Raw genomic sequence first — 22,639 nt, forward strand, 5'->3', positions numbered from 1 at the left:
AGATGATTTTCGTAACACATATTACAGTGATTTTCAAAAATGACTACCGTGTTACCTAGTAGATCAATATAGGGGCCTTGAGATCAATTTAGCAAGTAATTATATATTCTATATCCACTTCCCCATGTGAGTATTATCATTTTGTTGACAGCCTTAGAAAAAAATCCCAACCAGAAATGCTCATTTTAAGTTGAAGTTATAGAAAATGCTATATTGTTCTAACTTTTGATGCCACTAATGGATTGTACCACACTGTCTGAATAGAAAAATTATGATACAGGCATAGTAATAGGGGTCTGAAAACTTTTCTTTTTCAGTAATAGAGTCTCAAAAGTCTAGAAAGTTCTTTCATGAATCATAATACCACATTAAAATATGAAATTAACAAAGTCAGTTAAATTTAAATTGCCTGGAAGAAGTTGCTAAAGAAAATTCCATGAAACCACAATTATTTCCCCAAGTTTATATTGTTCCATCGGTGAGAATATGTTGTCAGGACTTTATACTTTTTTCTTTAAAAAATAAATTTATAAAATCCTCCAACTTGTATATACAGTAAGGTCTATAAATGAATAAACTATCATTAATATTGTTTTTACTGGTATTATGATTATTACTACTATAGTATTAGTTGTAGTAATAATAGAAACAGCAGTTGTAGTAATGTGGTGGTAACCTCGAAGAATAGTTAACTTCATAGTATGAATAACACTTCAAAATTCCAATATACGTCTTACTTACAATAACATTATAGGACTCACGTCATTATAGAATTGTCATAATGGTTGAGACGATATATTAGGCATTATAAAGTTAGGACTGTACTTCAAAACATTCTAGTGTCTTTAATAGCCCCTATAGTCATGATGCTGTAGATTTATATTACAGATTTATCTTAACCATTTTGAATTTACGTTTTATCCTGAGTGAGGATACCTGGTTGCAAGTTCCAGCTCTGGCATGCAAACCTATCAGCAGTGCCATCCTTACTCACATCACTGAGCCTCACACGTCCCACATACAAACTGGAATTATTAATACGTGCCTTGCCAACTTTACAGAGATCTTATGAGGATCAAATGAGAAAAGAACTGTGAAAACAATTCATAAATGTCAGTGATATGTAAATCTATTATTTTTCTAACATCCTTTAGTCTATGGAGTTATATTCATTCTCCAATTCTAAGTTTCTCATTTTCAAGGTGAGAAAGACAGATGACCACTTCTTTTTTTCTTCCCGGAAGGAAACATCTAGTATTCTTGGATTGTGACTCATGACTGTAATTCAATATTAAAAATTTTTTATGTATCTGTGGTAGCCAAATGCTGTTTTAAATCATTTTGGAGATAGAGAAGACATAGATAAAAGAATGTGTGTGTGTACATGCAATATTGACTATATTATTATCTATATTAATTGCATATAATAATAACATGTATATTGTTCAATATATACTACATCTCTATTAAAATGAATAACCCACTGACTTAGATTATTGACAATGAAATGTGTTCCCAACGAAAACATTTGGGCCTAAGTTTTACTGTTGCAAATTTAAATGATCACTCCAGAAAGAAAATTTTATTGACTATCAGTTGCAAACTAAACAGATCTTTTATCGAGAAGCCTCTCCCCTTTTGGTTAACAATACATGCCTAACACTAGCACAGCCTGCTTTGTGTTCTAGAAAATTATATTTTATTTTTTCCTAAATTTTAAAAAAGCTAAATATCACAACATTTTTAAAAATAGTTGGGTTCCATTCGTTACATGATTGAATTTCTTCGATATTTCCTAGCTCTATGGTGTCATCATATTTTTTTAAAAAATAATAAAGCAACCATGTGTTCTAAATAGATGGATAATGCCACACTATATTGTTGGAAGGAACACAGAAATGAGATTCATATTATAAGAGCTATATATTTTCAAGAGGCTCACTTCATAAATAACTTGCCTGTTGTGCATTACAGTTGACGCTGTTGGCATATCAAGCACTAACTTATTGTTTATTACAGATAGACCCATTTTGTCATTTTGATGGTACAGATTCAAGTATGGCAATCTTCTTTCCTCTCTCTGCTTCACTGGCTACATGACTTCCCTTGGCTAAAACCATACCGAAACATATACTTGAATGTCACAAGTTATGACAGCCTGGGAGCTGAATGGGAATCCTATTAACTGACCTATGAAATTAGAGAATTATAAATCTTGATGGGACAGGTTGGGCTGTATGCATAGCTTACTATATTAAATAGGTATCTCTTTAACATGCTCAGATAAGTCCAAGTAAAAATAAAAACATAGGCTAAACACATGGAAACATATTGATAAACTGATTGAATATATATATTCATATACATACATACATACATATTATATATATGTACACATTCACATATATAATACATATATGTACAAACCCCAACTCCAGTTATTCTATAACCTGATAAAACTCATCTTGAAAATAATATTATGGCCACTCAGCAGGGGATCTTGGGATCAATTACCTATATGCTGTAGATAAGAAGAAAACATCACAGATGATGTTTAAGACCATTAGATATACGACTATGCTCGAGGCCAAGTATTAAATAAGATGGGCTGCATGTTAACTGTTAGAATACAAGAGGGCAGAAGAAAAACATAAAAATCTGAATGAAACAGATTTGAGGAAACAAATCAGGTAAACCCTACAAAAGAATCCAAACCCCGAAAGTCATGATTATTTGGATTATGAAAAACCACTAATTTTCCCAGTTTTTCTTTCTCGTTGGACCTCTCCCCTAAACTCCAGACTTGTATATCCAATTACCAAGTAGAAACCTCCACTTTAATACCTAATAGGCATTTCCAATTTGATATCCAGACCTGAGCTCCTGCCTCACCACTGCAAAGTTGTTCCTCCCCCCATCCTCTTCTCAGGATATGGAAGCTCCCTCTTGCAGTGGCTAAGGACAAAAACTTTAGAACCATTCTTGACTTTGTAAGTCCATCCTTCAAATCCTATCAGCTCTATCTTCAAAACACTCAGAATCCAGCCACTTCTACCACCTCTACACTTACCACTTTGGTCTGAGCTACCATCATATTTTGCCTGGATAATCATGGTAGCCTCCCACCTAATCGCCCTTCATACACTCTTGCTCGCCTCCAACCTATTCTCAACACAGAAGCCAAAAGATCACAGTTAAAAAGTAATTCAGGTCATGGTATTACTGCTCAAAACCATTCAAAGCCTTTCCATATTACTCAGGGAAAGAAAAAAAAGAAGCCACACTCCCTCCAAAGGCAACTCTGCATCATCTGCAGAGTCCTCAGGGCCTATCTGACTTATCTGTAGGCTGAGTTGCTGTTTCTTGAATACACATAGTCCCTCTCTCAGCTCAGTTCCTTTGCTTTTTGCTTTTCCCTCTGCTTAAAACCCTCTTCCTCAGATATCTATTGGTACAGACTCTCAGGCTTTATTCAAAGCCTTCTCTGGCCACCCTATTAAAATTCACTACTCCTTTTGCAAATTTACCATCTACCTTCTATGATGTGTTTTTCTCCTCAGCACCTATCACTATCATAACATACTCTGTATTTTACTTATTTTTGTTTATTGCTTTTCTCTTCTCATTTGAATATGAGGCACAAGGAAGAGAATTTTTTCTCTTGTTTGCTGTTGTGTCCCCAGTACCTAAAACAGCATCTAGCGTGGTAGAGTAGACTGTGAATATTAGTTGGATGAATGTTGAAGGACTCTTACTACCTGGAATCACCTGTCTTTATCACATAGAAAGAGATCCCTACTTCTGGACATATACCCTCAGCCTAGGTTTTTAAATCTCCTAAGCTTTTGAAGGGCCTTTAAAATAGTTGAAGTCCTGAAAAACATGACAGAATTCACACTACAGAAAGAAACCTGCAATGTCAAAATTAACGTGTTTAAATAAGTGTCTACATAACATGACAGCAACACAAATCATGCCATTATATATACATATAATGAAGAAGCTTCAATCATAGGAATGATTTTAGCGAACTCACGATTATGAAAACTATAAAACGTCCTTTAATTTTGTTTTCTTTAGATAAGCAAAATGTTAATGTGAGAAATGGTGCAATTTTTTCTGATATTTTTTGTGGGGCCCACAAAAATAAAATGGCTTAAGGTGCTTTCCCTTTGCTGTCCATGCCTGCAAATTCTCGGCACAGTCAGATATATATTTACAATTCCCTTCCTCTCATTTTCAGCTCTAATAATAATGTACAGCTTAACATTCCCTGCATGTGCTGACCCTCAACTGTTCTGGGCCAGCTGATTCATATTCATTCTTTAAAATCCAGCTCAGGCACCCTTTCTCCCCAAGCAGTTTTTCTCATTGATCCCTGCCCTGCTGTAAGATAATAGGTCCAATTTGGTGCCCCTAAATAGCATAAGCTTATTTACATTGCTTCACTAGAATGCTCATCTCATTATACAGACCCTATGTAATCTACATTTTGCCTCCCTCTCCAGATTCAATCCCTATCACACTACTCCTGATATGTTGTGCTGTAGCGCCACTGGTCTGTTTTCTCTAGTCTAACTAATCACAATTTAAGAAACTTGGTCCTTCCTGGTCTTTCCCCATAATGCTGTGTCCCTCCATCTTGGAATGGATGGCTCCTCAGGTCTCAGCAGGAAGGGCCCCACCTTGGGCAGTCTTTTCTGATCACCTAATCTAAAGTAGATTTTTTAGCTTCATCTCTGAGCATCATAATGTTTTACTCTTCCTTGCAGTACTTACTACTCTCTGATATAACTTTTTTTGTTTTTATTAGATTTCTTATATACTCTCTTTACCCTCATGTAGAATATAATCACTATGAACCAGAAACTTTGTCCTGATTCCTATTATAGGACCTGGCACTTAACTGGTGATAAATAAATACTTGTTGAATAAGTGAGAGAACTCAAAATGTATACGTTTAAGTATCTTTTTCACAAATCAGTAAGCTTCTTAAGAGCAGAAAGATTATGTTTCACTCTTCTTTGTATCCCCAATATCTAGCTTAGGATAAATTAACCGTTTAATTATTGTTTTTCAAATGAATTAATCATTATCAATATCTTCACCAGAAGCCCTTATTTTCAAAACACTGCAAACTGGCTTTTTAAGGAAAAGTATTCAGACAGAACCTTAGAATGAATCTCTGAGAAATCAGACACACAATGTTTAAGTGTTGCCTTAAATGACTAAAGCATCATGGCTGAAATAGTAATAACATGTTCTATTGCTTCCCTATGTGTACTCTTGCAGTTAGTTGGAGGCATATCACTTGTTGTGGCCAACGCCATCAGTTACTTTGAACTGAGGCAATGAAAAGCTATGTGAAATTCTGTGATCTTCCTCTGCCTCAGGAAACAAGGAGGCCATGTATTGCGATGGCAGAGACACAGGTCAAGATCAAGACAATCTGAGTTATAGAAATGTCACACAGAGGACAGACGATCAACAGAGTTGCCTGTATCTCCAAAAGAATTTGAGTGAGCAAGAAAAAAATAGTTTGTCATATTAAGCCACGGATATTTTGTTTTTATTGCTGCAGCAAAACTTAGCCTATTCTGACTAATAGAGAAACATCCTCCTATTTAAACACACACACACACACAGTCAATAGTCAATGCACTCTTTGTTATAAAAAGCACTCTGGAATTAAATTGCATAAATTTGTCAGCTTCTTGAATAAGTATGTCTCATGGGTGCAACTACATAAGAAAAGTAGGAGATGAGTGTCCATTTTCAGTGAGGTGGCTTAACCTTGCCTATTTCCATCAGAGCTTTGACTCAAAATGCACTGTAATTTGCTCTACAATATGAACCAAAATCACAATTTAGGATTAGGCTCCTTCTTAGCTATCTGAGAGAAAATATCTTAGAGCAGAAGATGAGTAATATTTCACTTGGGAAACCTCAAGTATTTTAGAATCTGAAATAATAGGACCAATCAAATAATTTGATAATTTGAATAATCAAAAGGAAGCATATGGTGATTTCAATTTTATCATTCCTTTGATCTAATCCTCTTAGATCTACTTCTCATTAGTGGAAAAGAGCATATCAAGCACCATGTAGGCAAAGATCATGTTACATGGAGATGAGCATCCAACAAATTTGGCCAGAAAGTTCTTGAGTTTGGAGAGCAAGGTATAAACACCAATTATTTTTTGACTAATAAAAGGCCTTATATTTGGGGGAAATAGGAAAGAAAGGAAAATATTAAATAATAGAATACATTTTACTGATATTAGCCACTACAAATATAGCAAGCCAAGCAAAGGATATACAAAACACAATCAAGTTGAAAGTTTTGAAAAATGATATATGCTTATGTTTTTTCCCACCATGAAATATGAAAAAGGATCTTTGTAAGTGCTCATTATCATAATGGCATTTGCAAATAAGTGAAAAATAAATGAAAATCATACTTCCAACACTTTAAAACATCCTTTAAAAAAGTTTTTTTTTTTTTGCTAAAAAGCTTTCTCAATCCCTTTTAGCAGAGTATCATAATCTGAAATGTAATAAAGCCTAATTTGAATTCTTATGAAGTGAGTGATATGAGGAATATTTTAAAAATAGAGATCTTAATTCCTCCACTCTTACATTTGTTCATTGGCTGGCACAGTTTTCTGTGCTCTTCTCCTGGGAACAGTTTGAGGAGGATTAAGTGGATTTTTGGGCCCACTTTAGGCTGTGAGATGTTGGATGGAGTTTTTTCAACTTTCACAAAGTTGAAAGAGCCCATATAAAATTTCTAGCCTGCTTTAATAATATCATGGTGTTCAATGTTAGACAATGAAAGATATTTCTAGTTACTTATATTTGATATATTGAAACTACTACCAATGATCAATGAGAAAAATCCTCAAATCATAATATCTGTACATAATGTCACTGAATCATACTCCTTATGATAAGGAACATTTAAACTTAGATCAGTAGTCTTCATAATGGTAAGTGCTTTCCCAAGGGAGTCATGATGTGATTCAAAGGAGTGGAAGAAGAAAATAGCAAAACATATATTTATATTTATCTACCATAAAGAAAAAAAGAAATCTAACTTTTCTAATATATAAAATGACACTGAAGCCTTCCTTGGGTATGTAAATCAAACACACCATTTATGTGCACATGTCACATACACATGTCATATACAGTGCATGACAACTCCTGAGGGCAGGGAGGACATTGCCTAGCAGCCTTTTATGTCCTTGTTAATTTCATTGTTCTAAGGCATACTGCACATTACATGAGCCCAGTTAGGTAGATTTATTGTTTATGTTATCTAATTTTAACAAAACTAGCACTCACGGGGGGGGGGGGGCAAGTGGCTTCAAAGGATTCCTGCAATAAACCCACAGATTGAAGGTGTTACAAGTACCAATAAGACACAAAATGACACTTTTATTTTTCTGTTAAGAGTGAGCTTGTAGCCAACTACATTCCAAGGCAGAAACCATGACAGTCTAATCCTATCTAACAAGAATTCAGCCTTCAGAACTATCAAGACATTATATGGATTTAAATATACTATGATTAGTAATGAACTGCTCCTTAAATGTACTTTGGTGTCTTTGTGAATCATCTTTTTCAACCCTAACTGCCATTAAAACTAAACATTAGACTGATCTTAGAAACAGTCTTCTGAATATCTGGATGACAAAACATGAAACTAATATCTTAAACAGAGCAATGCTTTTAAAGCACATGGCTTTAAATGTGCTTAAAAATGAGTAAGATAGTTCTATTTTTAGTTTTTTAAGGAACCTCCATACTGTTCTCCATAGTGACTGTATCAATTTACATTCCCACCAACAAGGCAAGAGGGTTCCCTTCTCTTCACACCCTCTCCAGCATTTATTGTTTGTATATTTTTTGATGGCCATTCTGACTGGTGTGAGGTGAGGGTAAGCTGGGATGAAGTGAGAGAGTGGCATGGACATATATACAGTACCAAATGTAAAATAGATAGCTAGTGGGAAGCAGCCACATTGCACAGGGAGATCAGCTCAGTGCTTTGTGACCACCTAGAGGGGTGGAATAGGGAGGGAGATGCAAGAGGGAGGAGATATGGGGATATATGTATAGCTGATTCAATTTGTTATAAAGCAGAAACTAATGCCATTGTAAAGCAATTATAATCCAATAAAGATGTTAAAAAAAATGAGTAAGATAAAATAACCATTGTTTTAAAATGATATTTCATCTTTAAAACTTCTGTTTTCTATGTATTTTTATAATATAGATAATATATTAGTACCATAATATATGTATATAATTTACAAATATATTCATGAACTGAGGGTTCTTACTTCAAAAGTGTATCCCAACAGGTGAGTATAATCAAAAAAGTTAAGAAACAGCAGTCTAGAGCAGCGGTCCCCAACATTTTTGGCACCAGGGGCCGGTTTTGTGGGGATGGGGGATGGTTCAGGCAGTAATGTGAGCGATGGGGAGTGATGGGCAGCGCCAGATGAAGCTTCCCTCAGCCCGCTGCTCACCTCCTGCTCTGCCGCCTGGTTCCTAACAGGCTGAGGACCACTACTGGTCTGCGACCCGGGTTTGGGGAACCCAGGTCTAGAATAAATGGTGCCCAGTATGGTAGTCACTATCCACATGCAACTATTGAGCACTTAAAATGTGCTTTGTGTTACAGAACTACATTTAAAATTTTTGTTTAATTTTAAAAACAAAGCAGCGTCAAATGCTGTTTTCTGTTAAACTCAACTGTATTATTTTGGTAGAACTACATTTTACTTTATCTGTTGGAAATAAGCATACGAATTGAGACATTCTGTAAGTTTAAAATATACACCTTATTGCAAAACAGAAAAAATACATAATGTCCATTAAGAATTTCATGTTGATTCAATCTAGAAATGATTATATTTTGGTTGAATAAAATATTAAGTTGAATGAAATAAAATTTTTTAAATTAATTTTATTTGTTTCTTTCCTTTAGTGTGGCTACTCTAAAATTTAAAATTACATATATCAATTGCATTATAATTCTTTTGGGCAGCTGGGCTAGAAGCAGTAAGTGCTAGATAGGGAGTTTTACAAAAGGAACATTTAGGAGAATAGCTCCATAACCTTTGCAAGATTCAAAACTAGACTAACAGATCATTTTTTTAACCTGAAAAAGTACATGTATATATACAACTTCAAAATAATGTGAAGATATTTTTAATTAGGGTTTACTCAGTTTAATACAATCAAGAATTTCCATTGACATCTACTGAGTCATATAGAAATCATGTACAGTTAACTGACATGACATTAAATTGTAGTTACCCAATTTTAATTCTACTTCAGAAAAAGAGCAGATTTTTTACTTCTATGTAAAGACTGGAGCAACGAGAACTGAAAAAAGAAAAAAAGATAATATAGCAAGTTGATCTTTTTAAGAGAATAATAGACAGAAACAAATTTGGGTTCTTGATCATATGATACCATTTAAAAAAAAACACAAAAAACTAAGTGTATTATCCTTTCCTCTTAAGAATAGCAGATGAACTGGGCCAGCCACAGAGAGGCTTTTGTTTTTTTTAATCCAAACTCTCTGATTCCGTTTGCCTATAAAAATAATGGGTCAGCAAAATAAGATAACTAGTAGTTTTCTCATACAAAACAAATATCCAATTAGAAAACTTACTTACAGAATGTGCACATAGCTTAAAAATCCGTCCCTCTACATGCTTTATTTTCAACATCTCCTGCCCCCACCTGCTCTTTATCTGAAAGATTCATTTTGCTGGACTCTAGCAACAGGTGGAGAATAGGTACCCTATGGGGTAGATGATTGTAGGTAAACAGAGCACATCAAAGTATGGTGTATAGGGGCTTCCCTGGTGACGCAGTTGTTGAGAGTCCGCCTGCCGATGCAGGGGACATGGCTTCGTGCCCCGGTCCGGGAAGATCCCACATGCCACAGAGCAGCTGGGCCCGTGAGCCATGGCCGCTGAGCCTGCGCGTCCAGAGACTGTGCTCCATAACGGGAGAGGCCACAATAGTGAGAGGCCCGCGTACGGCAAAAAAAAAAAAAAAAAAAAAAAAAATGGTGCATAATTAAGCTTAAATTACAGGGTTTTGGCTGTTTATTTCTAAGCATTTTCATCATAGAATTCTATTTGTATAATTGTCCTTTGAACATGAAATAACACATGAGGAGCTTTTTTTGAAAAACTCAATGCCTGGAATATCTTTGATTTCTCTGAAGAATTGTCATGTTTCACAGTTAAACATAAATGAAACTTGGTAGAGTCCCAGCTCAGAGCCCAAATTTTCAACTCTGAAAATGTTTTGAGACTATGTTTTTCCCCTTTTCCATGTCTTCTATTTTCTATAAACCAGATTCATTATTTATATATAACCATAATTTTATTGTATATACTCTGATAAGCTGCCACAAATACTTTCTAGAAAATGGAAGGGTAAAAATAGGTCTTTATTTAATAAGTAGTTAATAACCTTTCTAAATATCAAGATTATATAACTTATGGTGAAGTATTCCTAAGGAAGTATGTAGATACTACTCATTTCAAAGCAGAGTTGCTTGTAATTAGGGAACAGTTATATAGGTTTGCTGTGGTTCCTCTAAACATGTTCTTCTAGAAAATTAATCTAAATATAAACTGTAGACTAAAAAAAATCTGCTTTGGTAAATATTACACATTGGCTCTAAAACAGAAGGGTCGAACATACACTCTGAAAAACAAATTTCTTATGAGTTTAAACAGATAACGTTATGATATGTTTCAAGGGAAAACACTATGTAGTGGAGCACTGTTTTTATTTATGTTAAAAATGAATAATGAATATTTGTTAAAGCTTATTTTCATACAAAATGAAAAAAAACAACTCTAGCACAATTAAATAACATTAAGAATAGTTACCTATTTTCTGTCAGAAAAACTATTCCTAATTATGATGATACTAACACAAAAATCCTTTTTAAAACTTATTTCTATTTGAGTGTGTTGTATATTCTCTATGAGAACTGACTTTTCTAGAAAAGGTGCTGTTTTTCAAAGGTCAAATACAGGAAGCTAGCACACACCAGAACAGAAATTAATATTTCTCTTGGATCTGTCTCATCGCAGGGATATGTCTCAGCTCTTTAGAAAGGTTTCTAAATGGTGACTTTATTGATATATGAATCAGTTATGAAATATAACTTGTCTCATATATGGAAAAAATTTCGAAGAATAATATTTAAACCTATGGTCCTAACTGCACTATCAGAAAAAAATGGGTTGGAATGTGGGTAATCAACAGTCAGTTTAAGATCTCTCACCCCAACCGCTGTCTGTTCATGGCAATAGTTGAGCACCTGTAATGCTATTCAAGATAGGTAAAGTATCAAAAGGCAAAGTTAAAGAAATTACAAAAAATTTTTCCTTTTGTTTCCCTTTGTCCTTACAAAGGAGCAACCCTAAGCTGAGTTCAAAAAATTTATAGATTTCATAGCCCATTACACATATAAAGTCAATAGTTATCCTTTCTGCCATATTGTATATATTTTAACTCAAAGAGTGGTGTTTTAACAGTTTTGTTTTTGTTTTGCGGTACGCGGGCCTCTCACTGTTGTGGCCTCTCCCATTGCGGAGCACAGTCTCCGGACGCGCAGGCTCATCGGCCATGGTTCATGGGCCCAGCCGCTCCGCAGCATGTGGGATCTTCCCGGAGCGGGGCACGAAGCCATATCCCCTGCATCGGCAGACGGACTCTCAACCACTGCGCGACCAGGGAATCCCTTAACACTGTTTTTAAGTTTATCTATTGCTCAGGAGCACCAATATTTTCACTTACCCCGTGCTAAGCAGGAAACAGAATACTGTAAATATTAAATACATGGTAAGTGCAGAAATCACTAATCAGTTTAAAATAAATTACAGCTTTCATGTGTTACCGTTCCAGTACACAGGGTGTTTCTCCAGAGGATCCAGGGGCTTTTCTTGCCACTGCTACTGCGGGCAAAGTATTGCTACCATTAACAAGATCTAACCTCATTTACGTGGAACTAGGCATGAGGCCTGTGTATGGACATGGTTAGTACTCTTTACTATCCACATCCTCCAGCAGCAACCACTATTTCCACCTGCTCTGTATCCTAAGACATGTATATCCTGAGAAGAGGACACAGTGAATATTAATAGCTTTTGAATTATATATGCAGAGTACTCTACTCGTCTTAAGGAAACTGGAAAACCAGATAACATACAGTGTTTTTTTCTAGTTTGGGTTGCAAGGCAGCTACCATATTAAGCAGTTAATAGATGCATTCTGCATGCCAAAGTGAAAGTTATGGAAGCAGAAAGAAGAGATAGATCAATCTGGCCTGGGTTAGTTTTGCAGAAGGTAGGGTGATAGCTGATTCTTGGAGACTGGGCAAAATGTGGCAAGTAAGTGGTTGGAAATGATCCAGGTAGGCTGTGAAGAAGTCATTCTGGATTGGGTGGAAGGGACTTTCCAGAAATGAACAGAAGATACAGTTTGCTAAGATGAAGAGCAACATACTTTAGCAGATCTGCAATGGCAGGAAAAATCTGGAATGGATCCCAGAGTTGATGAAAACCATTTAGAGATGTAGACCAGAGGAAAATAAAACAGAACAAACAACAACAACGAAAAAAACCAAACTGATACTCTTTTGTATTTTTAAGGTATTTTGCCTGCTTGTGGTGTGGAATGAAATGACACATACATTTGAGTCTAGCGGCTGGAAGGTCAGCTAGAAGGCCTGTTAACCCAAGGTGAACAGTTAGTAGCAATAGAAATAGAAGGAAGGAAGCAAATATAAGCAATTAAAATTTTTTTAAACTCTGCCAATTAAAAACAGGAAGACAAAGGAAAAGGAGCAAAATTTGAATGTTTATGAAGTAGTTCAAGGAAAGACTTTAGAAAGAAAAAGAGAAAGACCTCATGACATGTCCTGGCAGATGAAATTGCAGTACGTGTTTAAGGCGAAGTAGTGAAAGTGAGTGGGATATCAAGGACTACGGCACTAGGTCATGGGAAGTTGGGGGAGTCCTGCCTTGGTCTGATATTGAGGACTCATCAGAGGGAGGAAAGGATCATTTGAAAGCAAACTGAACTTAAAAGCAAATTCCAAGCCCTCATTGTTTGTTTGGAACAAAGAGGAAAAACTGACGCTGGATGAAGAAGGGACCCATATCTCCGTTTAATAATAATAATAAAAAAGTCAGTAATGGGACTAACTTACTACTTTGCATAGATCATCTCAGGGATATAAGGCAGGTGAGGGAGGACACCTTCAATTGTCTCTGAAAAGTACTACTGTTTAGCTCTCAATTTATAGATCCAATAGCTAAGAGCTAGTCCTTCTCTGGGGTTCTTTCCCTGTGTATTTGTATTTCACAAACCAATTTTGCTCACTTAATTCTGATAGAGACCTTTGCCTGGTTGATTGTGGGTGGTCTGCTTGTTTGTCTGGATTTTTGCATTTTTACCCCAGCTGCTTGTTTAAATGACTTTTTTTGCTTCTAGTTATCTTACATCTTTTAAAATTATTTCAAAATATTTATCTATCTTTTAATATTTAACTGTGTAAATGCATGGAGAAAACTAAAAACTACAACTGTGCTGGCATGAAAGGTACATAGAGGCCTTTCCTAAAGGCCTACATTTCACCACAAATATTCTTTTTCTTAACAGTGTATTCTTTTTGGAAATACAACTTATCATATTTGTGCTAATAGTTTTGTTTATTTGTTTAATGGAAATCTTTTTACTCACTGTGAGGCTCAGAAAGGAAGGATTGGGTCTGATCTTTTCTCAACATTGTGAACACAGACCCCCAACTACCAGGAACCAATCGTGGGCATATAGTAAATGTTTGTGGAATTAATGAGTGAATAAGTGAATGACTGAGTTAAGATGATGGCCTCTGCTCTGAAAGGGAAACAAAATATATTTTTGTTCATGTATTGGTGAGTTGCAGTCCTTTTGAGTGCCTGAAAGTTGTTCAATTCTGGCCCCAGAAGAACACCTTGACTAGAAATGAGGGAAATGTTTCTTCTATGTTCTAGGCCTTATTCAAAATCACTGATCTTAATGAAATCTTAAACCACAGACGTCCAACTTTGTCTTAGAATTGAAAAAAAAGTCTCTTTTTTAGGACAACCCAGAGCTTAAATGAGGTCATATTAATAACACAGAAACTCAAATAAGAAAACATCATAATACAGTAATTTATTACAGTTTTTTTTATTGGCCAGTCTCTGGAATAATAGTGATCATATTGATTCATACTCCTCAAAGCAGGAGTTCAGTAGACCTCTCCACAATGATGGTTTGATTCTTTCCATTATCAAAAAAAGGAGGGAAAAGCAGCAAAACCCCTGTGTTGCTCTTTGTATAAAGGACAGATTCCCATACTCACCTGAGTCAGGCAGTGCCCAGCTTATCCCTTGATCCTCTATGAGTGAAATATCTGTCTCATTCACTGACTTTACCAAGCATCTCACCCTAATGAGGCACAAGCCATGTTTTTTTTTTGTATCCATAGCAGAATGTCAACTTTGATCAAGGTCTAGGCCTACTCAACACACTTTTTAAAATGCAAATCTAATCATTTCACTTATCTGCTCAATGCCCTATCACTGTTTCTCATTGTTCTTAGAATTCCTAAATCTTTAATGAGATACTGTGTGGCCTGCTGCCTGTTTTCAGCCTTACTTGACACTGCTCACCCCTTACTCAAAGCATTACAGCTGGCTTTGCTCATCTCTTTCAACATGCCAAGCCTCTCTCTTCCCCTGGCTTTCACCCAGACTTTTTCTCTGCCTCAAACCTGGCCTCCTTCACTCCATGACCACATCAAATCAACACCTAGTGACTCTTCAGATCCACTTTATATTTATTTAACAAATATTTTCTGAGCGAATACCATGTGCCAGGGACTACTTTAGGCTTTAGAGAGCTAGACAATAATAAAACAAAAAAACCATCCAAATATAAATAGGAAGTAATTGGGTATGATCAATGTAATAGAGAGAATTTTAAAAGGTAGATGACTTGTAATATGGTGGCTCTTTTTAGATTGGATGAACATGGACAGTCTCTCTGAGAAGAAGACATTTAAACCAAATCAGGAGAATAAGGAACTGGCCCCACAAAGATCTGGGGCAGAGGGAAGAGCAAGTATGATATCCCTAAAATGGGAATGAGTTTGGTGTGTATGAAGAACAAAAGATGGCTTGCATAGAGAGGAAGAGCATTTTGAGACAATCTAAGAGATACAGGTACAAGAGGTACAGGTACTGAGAGATACAGATACCTATTCATGCAGGGTTTTGTGAGACAAAGGGCAGGGAAGGACTTTGGATTTTATTCTCAGTGAACAGTCAGGAAGCCAGTGGAGGGTATAAGCAGAAAAGTGAGCTGGTATAATTTATGGTTTAAAAAGATAATTTGATTTTGCTGTGTGGAGAATGAATTACAGGTAGGGAGCAAAAGTGAAAGAGATAAATAATATAAGGTTCAAGGAGAATTGGCTTAGTTTGGCAGAGGGGGAAATGGAAAGGAGACAGACCCAGGGTGTACGCTGGAACAATTCAGTAAGAGAAGCTGATGAATTGTATGTTCAGCCTAAAGGAAAGACAAATTGGAAAAAAATTTTAGAGGTTTTGCTTGATCGTCCAGATGGATGGCAGTGCCAATGCCATCAGTGCAGTGCTGTGCCCAAGAGAACACTGTCTGGGTTAGAATTCTGGCTCCACCACTTAACACTGACCATATGACTGTGAATAAGTTACTTAACCTCTCTACTCATTTGTTTCTGTGTTTATAAAATCGGGAAAATAACAACTCTACCGCATAGGCTTACTGTGGGAATTTAATAATGTAATCCTTGGACTCCTCAATGGGGAGCCAAAAAAAATGTCACCTATACAAACTGCCCAAACAGCTTTTGGAATATAAGTTCTCAAAGAATGTGCCTGTGATTGTTATTACTGTTGTTGCAAGTATTATTATAACCTAGATGTGGAAGACAATGAAATATGCAGACCTGAGAAAATCAACATATTTTAGCCATTAAGCTTGAGATATTCATTAGTCATTAGAGATGTTGGTAGGCAGAAGTACACAAGTCTGATGCTCCGAGGAACAGTCAGTCCTGAAGATACAGTTTGGAAGTCACTTATCTACAGATGGCATTTAGAGCCATGCATAAATTCCCCTAGGGAGATATGGTAGGGAGAGAAGAAAGGGAGCCAAAATTTCTGCTTAGTGGCACTTCGACATGTAGATTTCAGGGTAAGAGAGGAGCTAGCAAAGGAGGCTGAGAAGGAGCAGACCGTGAGGCAGGAGGAAACCCTGGTGTGATGCCAAGGAACAAGCATGACCGAAAGGGACTGCTTAACTGTGTCCTGTGCTATGGAGAGATGAAATAAGATGAGAACGGAGAAGTGACCAATGGAATCGACAATCTCGAAGCCCCAGGGAGTCTCAACAAGGCCTTTTTCAGTAAAGTATAAGAAAGGGAAACCTGAATGTCACCTCCTCTGGGAAACCTTTTCTGAGTGTGTAGAATAGATTAGCTGCCTTCTCACTGCACTTACTAGGTAATTATAAAGAAAGTTAACTTTGCACTAAATCATTATCTATGTAAAGGACATCGTTTTTGTAATGATTCATTTATTTTCTATATCCCCCAATAGCTAGTAATCTACTGGACAGCAGAGATCACATCCATCTTGTTTTTCACAATATGCTCAATAAGTATGCCTGATACTTAATATTGCTCAATTTATACAGAATTAATGAATGGCTGAATTAATCAATTAATGAATGATACTACATGACTGTACCTAAAACACATTTTTGTTGTTTTTTAAACTAACTTCTTTTAACTAACACTCACACTGACCGACATGCTTACTTTCAGGTTTTCTATGTTTTTGGCATAACTAAATACTTGCTTTTATTGCAACCTACCATTTTGGAGGGAAAAAGTAGAATAAAAATAATGAACAGTCTACTTTGCACTGTATCATTATCTATCTAAAGTTTCTATTTTTCCAAAGGACAAACAATATCTCTACTCCAAGAGATCATTTTAGCACTCAATCTAAAATTGATTACCATCCAGCCCTTATTAAAACTCAGTTGACACAACTGGTATTTGAGAGAAGAAATCTATGGACTCAGTTAACTGTCATTGCTCTAAATTGGTTTTTAGCTCTACCTTATTATAAGTGAATTCTTACTTGAATTGTATTTGGTTACCTCTTTGCTGAAATGACACTATAGAAGTTGTGGTCATTTATTATTCTGTCTTTGGCTTTTACAGAGGGTTAATACATAATCATATGCTTGAGAATATTTCTGCATCTTCTAATGACATAAAGACTATCACACGATTCCTATAGTTTTCTTGGTGTTCCAACTAAAAACAACTCATGATAAATTTCTCTGTACTATAGTGTGAAAAAAAACTTTGTGTATTTTTTATAAAATATAGATATATATGTTGCCTTTATCTGATAATAACAATTATGAAATTCAATCCACTATCCTTTTTACCTTGCTTCTAGGAAATTGGGATATACATTTATGTTCAATTCCAGTATATATTCGTAGTCTAAGTTTCTCCTCTTTCTTTATAGTATGGGTATTCATATTCAATATGATTTTAGCGACCTATTTATATGTGTGTCTTTGCCACAAATTACATCCAATTTTTTGAAGTAGAAAGAGTATGAATAAATAAAAATAAAAAAGGATTTCCTTCTCTCCCCTCTTTAGTTAATCCCAGAGACAGTCCATCCTTCATGGTTTTGCTCAAATACTACCAAGTTCATGAAGACATTTTTGACTCTTCAAGTACAGACTGATTCCGTCTCCCACCTCCTAAGAACACATTTGGATGATAGTGGGTTATTATCATCTTATAAAATTTAATAATTGATTATATATTACTCTCAAATATAAGGTCACATTTAGCATTGTTTCTTTGCTTTAGGATTTAGAGCCAAACAAATAAAAACAATGCAAAAAAAAGAAAAATAATGACAAAACACTGTGCCACTTGAGAAATGAATATGCTTTTCTTTTTAAATCATAACTACCTAGAGTTTACCAAATCTCCTTTCTGCTAGACTGCTCAGATTCAAATAAGAATTTTGATCACTGCATTCATATTGACCCATCTGATATTCTATGCTTCCTTTCTTTCTTCATTGTTCTGATTTTTTTTATATATCAAGTGACCATGTACATACAAATCAATTAATAAATATATATTATTATGAAGTACAAAATCAATTATTATTCTCTATTGACTGCTTGTTTTCCCCCTCAATTAGATTGAAAACTCTGTAAAGATAAGGACTGTATTTTTCTTACTTTTTATCCTGCATAGAAGATGTACAGTTCTGCAAACAAGTGTTATATATTTGATGACTGGCCACACCAAAGTTATATTTATTTCTGTCATTTGTCTGATAATACTTGAAGCATTATTATTGCATAGACATTATAGTTTATAAGAATTAACAGGTCTCACAACCATTTCTAATAGAATAAATATAAATTTAGTTGTTCATTAAAATTGATACACAGTAACGTTAATGAAAGCTTGTTTTAAGTGGTTTAGCCTCACATGGCATTATGAAGTTAGCTAAATGTAATTCTTCAAATGTAACTAGTAAATAAACTAGCACTCTATTATTTTTTCCATAGATGGGTAGTAGAGACATAAGATTACTAAGTAAAATATTTAATTAGACCCTTTACTAAAAATTTGCCAAATATCCAGAGATATCAGTAGTTCTGAAATCTTTGAGAATTTTTTTCTAATATAAATCACATGTGCTTGAATTATGAATGCACAATTGTCGCTAAAATATCCATAGCAAAATAAAAGTATCTTATTAAATTTCCATCAGATAAAAATCTTATGTTTGCCTAAGTTAGATCTCCACAAAGATAATTTTTAAAAATTTTTCTCTAATAAATAACATAATTTTATTCTAAATTTAGAGAGGGGGCTGAAACACATTTTTAACACTAAATTAGTTAATGTATTTTTTCATTTTTAATATTTGAAAATATATGTAGATAGTTTCTATTTTCAAATACGTTTACTGTATAATACCTCATCTTAATAGTGAAGAATTTATTTCATATTCTCTTTCAATGCTTGTCCATAAGTACATATGTTTACCCTATTTACAGTAAAAATATTTAATACTATTTTCCTCTCTTAAGACCACCTAATCAAAGCATTTCTCACTGTTTCCAACACGATAATTTTTATTTTTATTTTAACTATATACCAGAATATTAAAAAATAACTCAATAATTATTTTAAATACATTTTAAAGGACATTTATATAACATGTATTAGATAACCAAGGACAAAGAGTTAAAACTGGCTGAGGACAAAGAATGTATATAACCAAAAGTGAAAGAAAGTCTAACTGTTTACTAAAAGAAGTGTGAGACTGAATGAGATAAGATTATGGAGAACTCTAAGATGAAACTGGGGAAGAGAGGTTAGCAGGCAGAATCCACTACCCCCTAGGCTTTTTTTTTCCAAACTTATTGCAGTTTTTCTTACCACCAGTAGCATTTTCAATGCAATGATGTTGATAGTCTGTGTTACCACTTCAAAGGAAACCACAAAAGGGTCTTGGTTGAGAAACTAACTCCAACCTGTTGATAGCTTCTTCAAAACAATGCTATCATAGGAGGTATTTTTTTCTTCTATGCTAATTCTTCTTTGTAATGAACAAAATATGTTTTTAACATTAAATACTTTAAACTGGAAATTTGGCTGCTAGATAGCTGTATGAAATTTTTTACTGAAACATTATCACCTTTTTAGTTACTGCTAAAACAAATAAACTTGTAATATATTTTTCCTCTGGGATGGCAAATTCAATTCAAAATGAATTATATTATCTGTTTCAGACATCCTGATATTTCCTGGCAATCAGCTGACAGTAAGTCTCTTAATTAGCCAATTTGTACATTGGACCCCAAAATTCATTTCCTTAACACCAAAACATCCAAATTAAAACACAGCTCAGGATTTCCTCTGACATGGGATCAAACCTTATTTTCTACTTAATGTCCAAAACTCTTCCAAGTGCCAACTAAACAGCAATACTTTTGGATCCTACACCCAAGAGACCTTGGCTTACCTTGTTACTGTTAGACAAAGTATTAACAACAACAACTAAAACCCTACAGTCTTTATTGTTGCAGTTCTCCTGGCAGATCAGCTGTTGAGCTGGTTGTGGTACACCACACAGGCAAAGTGTGCTGAAACAAATGTTATGATAACTTATTCTTCATGAATTAATTCATTTAAATACATTTTCACAAGGCCCAACACATATTTTAGAAGTGACCAGAATACATATGTTCTAGAACTAATGTCCCAAAACTCACCTAAGAATGTTTCACTAACAAAGTTTTGTACTTTATCATATTGAGAGGAGGTCTATAAAGGACAGCTGATTCTTAGTAGTGATTATTAGTTTACAACGTCTTTAAGAGGAACAAAGGAGCCAACTAAAGGTTAAATCCTAAACTGCAGTAGAGCCAGAACGAATATTTACCATTGGAAAAATCATCCATCATCAACACCAACACTGCCTGCCATTATACAGACAAAGTTCTTCATTTTTTAACTGGTTAATCTTTTGTCCTGAAATCCAATTATTCAGAGTATGGAATTTAAAGATAGTATATGAACATGAATATAGGATTCAAATTGGATCAAAGTCAGGTCCTCATCAGTTCTGAACACATTTTTTAAAATGGGCAAAGCTTATACCAACATAACACAGTTTATTTTATGGGACCTTACTGTATGTGAGTACAACCAGTAACAGAGTGAGGCAACGTAAGGGGTGGCTAAAAGACTTTTTAAAAATAAAATCAGTGTATATGACTTTGTGGATGTTCAAGTCCTTAAAAATACTGTTACCACAATTTGGCATCTAATTTGAAATTTTCTATTGGAAAACTAGTCACTGCATCAGGATTTTCAATTTAAGAAATTCACAAAAATATGAGAATAATAATCGCTAAAAACAACTAAGCTATAAACAATGCCATGATTAAAGTTAAATGCATTAAAGATAGTGCAGATCCTCACATTCAAATCTTGCCTAAGAAACAGATGACAACACTATAATATTTAAGATTAATTTAAGAAGATTATTATTAACATCTCTTTATATATATTCTAATATAGAGAGTTTTCATTGGTGGGAAGTCATTCATCCCTATGCAGCGAAATTATAAGAATAACTGAAGCAATGCATGATTAGACATGATGGGGAAACTAATGTGTACTTGAACAATGGTACAGAAATACTTTATATCTACATTGACAGAGTGTATCTATTATATCGTCCACCATACTCCAAATTCAAAATAGAAAACTAGAAAAAGATCAAGCTCTCACTTTGCTTTGCTAACATATCTCCTTCCCCAAGACACACAAACGTGATTGACAAAAATCATTCCTTTTTATATTTTGAGATTGGCATAAACACAGATTATGATTACATAGAAGGGATTAGAATAATAATAACTAACACTGAAGAGAAAAATAAACTGATTCTCAATGGCTAAAATAAATTATATTAACAATTATTATAAAGGAGAATATAATTCAAATAATTTTTTCAAAATATTTCAGAGTAAAGAATGAGTGAGGTATCTTTTTGTGCCCAAATAACACAAATGATAACTTTTAAGTGCATAAGAAGGGAAAAGACTTTGATCAATTAAGATTAAAAAAAAAAAACTTTTGTAATGAATTGTACTCTTAGCAAATACCTTTAACTAATACCACAGATAAAGGTGTCTTATTAAATGATACAGTTATTTTACTCACCAAGTTGTGACAATACTATAAAAAATAAATTTATACAAGTAGAATAGCAAAGTTTATGCCTATTTCAGAGTACTTAAAAATTTATTTTAAATAATATTGTTCTATACTTTTCTTCAAAACGAAAGATAACTAGTTTGATTTTGTTTTACATGTATATACATTATTGAGTTGAACTCTTTGACACTTTATGAAATCAATGCATGTTTTGCAAATCAAATAATTCAATCAAAATACATTTAAACAAAATATTTCTAATTATATTTGATAAATTTAAGAAACAAACAAACAAACCTACACAGAAATGGCAATCATTCCCCAAAGCTAGTCCATACACATATTCTTGAAGAGAATAAAAACTTATTTCTACATTCATGGCAAACCTCAGGCAATTTTATAGCACTGTAAAAAAGAAAAGTAGAAGAGAGAAAAATCTGCCCAGGGACTAATTCTTCTTAAGAAAGGCCCTGCCATTGCTGCCTTTCACATTTCTATAAAGCCAAGCTAAGAAGAGCACTCCATAACAATGTGAATAATTTCATTACCTTTTATATTAAATATTAAAACCAACCCTAGCTGTCTTTTGTCAAGTAATTTATGAATATTTATAGAATTTACTGAAAATATCAAAAATTTTGCTTCAGAATCAGCAAGCATAGAACAATGAGTGAAACAAAGCAAAGCAAAACAAAACAATTCAAAACAAAACTATCACATATTTCA

The 22,639-nt window shown here is 34.4% G+C and overlaps 1 protein-coding gene across 9 annotated transcripts in view; it reads right to left on the reverse strand.

Annotated features, from left to right (window-relative positions):
- The window catches only part of NLGN1 (neuroligin 1), an 890,617-nt gene that overhangs the window by 467,227 nt on the left and 400,751 nt on the right, over window positions 1–22,639 (reverse strand). The gene's annotated exons all lie outside the window — the stretch shown is intronic.

This window comes from Globicephala melas, chromosome 4 (assembly GCF_963455315.2).
Source record: "Globicephala melas chromosome 4, mGloMel1.2, whole genome shotgun sequence".
Lineage (NCBI taxonomy): Eukaryota > Metazoa > Chordata > Mammalia > Artiodactyla > Delphinidae > Globicephala > Globicephala melas.